The following is a 2,187-nucleotide window of genomic DNA, read 5'->3' as shown; positions in this document are numbered from 1 at the left end:
AAATGCTCATAGACTCGCTGTGCTCATCTAAAACGTCAAAACCATTTGACTAAGTAACTAAAATATTTCACATGTATGCGGATCGGTAGAAATTGTAAGCGCGAGCGTAGCGAGCGCGAAAATTTTTCCTATTATTTATGGGGGGGGCTTGATTCTATAAAAGCTGTCTTTCATAGGACAAACGTACGCGAGGTTAATGCTTTCCTGTGCGGCGTGTTCATTGAGGAGTTCACTAGGACAAGAACAAAAGGCTACTAGACTCGTATCCAATTTAGCACATCAAGTTATTGTTTTCTATAGTATTTGACTTAAGAAATCAATATTTATAGCTTGCGGGGATTAAAAGTGCGTGATGACTGCGTATTTTTAATTAAAGATGTGTGTATGTTTTTTTTAATTATGGACTTCGAAAACGGTGTTGGCTAATGGAGTGACGTCACATAATTCAGATCAACTATGGAAATTAGAGGTAGTAATCTGATCTCCATAGAAGCAACCTCTATTGTATTAAAATTCATAGTCGTTCACGGGTGTGACAATGTGAAATATTTTTTCTAAATATACTGACGTCATGTCATAGATATTCTATAGATTAATATGGCTGATGTTGTTTTTGCCTGATCACGTAAAAGTAAATTTTAAATAATTTTTTTGCGGGTTTTTAAGCCGTAATAAAATATGGTACTATTTTTAGGGTTCCGTAGTCAACTAGGAACCCTTATAGTTTCGCCATGTCTGTCTGTCCGTCCGTCCGTCCGTCCGTCCGTCCGTCCGTCCGCGGATAATCTCAGTAACCGTTAGAACTAGAAAGCTGAAATTTGGTACCAATATGTATGTCAATCACGCCAACAAAGTGCAGAAATAAAAAATGGAAAAAAATGTTTTATTAGGGTACCCCCCCCCCCTACATGTAAAGTGGGGGCTGATATTTTTTTTTCATTCCAACCCCAACGTGTGATATATTGTTATAGGATAGGTATTTAAAAATGAACAAGGGTTTGCTAATATTGTTTTTTGATAATTTTAATATTTTCGGAAATAATCGCTCCTAAAGGAAAAAAAGTGCGTCCCCCCCCCCCTCTAACTTTTGAACCATATGTTTCAAAAATATGAAAAAAATCACAAAAGTAGAACTTAATAAGTAAATACTTTCTAGGAAAACTTTTGAACTTGATAGGTTCAGTAGTTTTTGAGTAAAATACGAAAAACTACGGAACCCTACACTGAGCGTGGCCCGACACGCTCTTGGCCGGTTTTTTTTTTTCGTTTAATTAGACAGTAATTAATAATATAAGACATACTTTGAAAAAGGGTCAAGTAGCCTAATGGCTGTGATGAAACAAAAGAGGCCAAAGACCAAACTCTGGCAGACCAAGAAACCAAACTGATAACAGTCAGATTTGAGCTTTAGTTCAGGCCGTTCAGGGCCAAGGCAAGGCATGGGAGAGAAAAGCAAATTGCAGCAACTTGGACAGACATTGAGAAGTCGAGAAGTTCGACTCTAATTGCAGAACTGCAGAAGAGCAAAGCTTGGAATTAAATAGGTTAATCATCTCATGTTATTCGGCCCTTGGCATATTTTGGGGTATTTACATTTGAGTTATTAGAAGTGCGTTTATCATCACGCTTACGATCTTTTGACTCATACAAAATTGCGCCTCTGTAAGACGTTTTGAGCCTTTGGCTTTAAGAGGAACTCCACTTTGAATTGCGGATAAACACTGAGCGTTTGGATAGCGACACGTAACATTGTCTTTGTCGTTCGGCCTCGCAACAACGTGGTTCGTTAAGAGCTAGAAACATCTTTCGCGGCGCCCTATAGCAACAGTAGCAACGGCTCCCACCTTATGAATGTTGTACATGGTGGCGTTGTGGTGCAACTTTTCAGATAATCTTAATCACAATCACAAATCTAGATTTTCAATATCTGAATAAAATTAATTTCCGGCTCCTCTCGCCATTTTGGGCTATGTGTGCGCCCACGCAATGACGATTTTGGCGCCCCCTTACTATTCGGCGCCTAGAGCGGCCGCTCCACTCGCTCTACCCTTAATCCGGCCCTGCCTAGTATGTACTAGGATTCTACGCAAATCCGCACGTATAAAGTAATAGCTTCATTTCAGAAAGTCGAGAATCTTCAATCTAAGTACATCATTATTAAAGGTCACCAATATTACATACACAAAT

This window comes from Leguminivora glycinivorella, chromosome 2 (genome assembly GCF_023078275.1).
Source record: "Leguminivora glycinivorella isolate SPB_JAAS2020 chromosome 2, LegGlyc_1.1, whole genome shotgun sequence".
In the NCBI taxonomy this organism is placed as follows: Eukaryota; Metazoa; Arthropoda; class Insecta; order Lepidoptera; family Tortricidae; genus Leguminivora; species Leguminivora glycinivorella.
The sequence above is the reverse complement of the archived record's forward strand: the minus strand, read 5'-3'. Positions refer to the sequence as shown.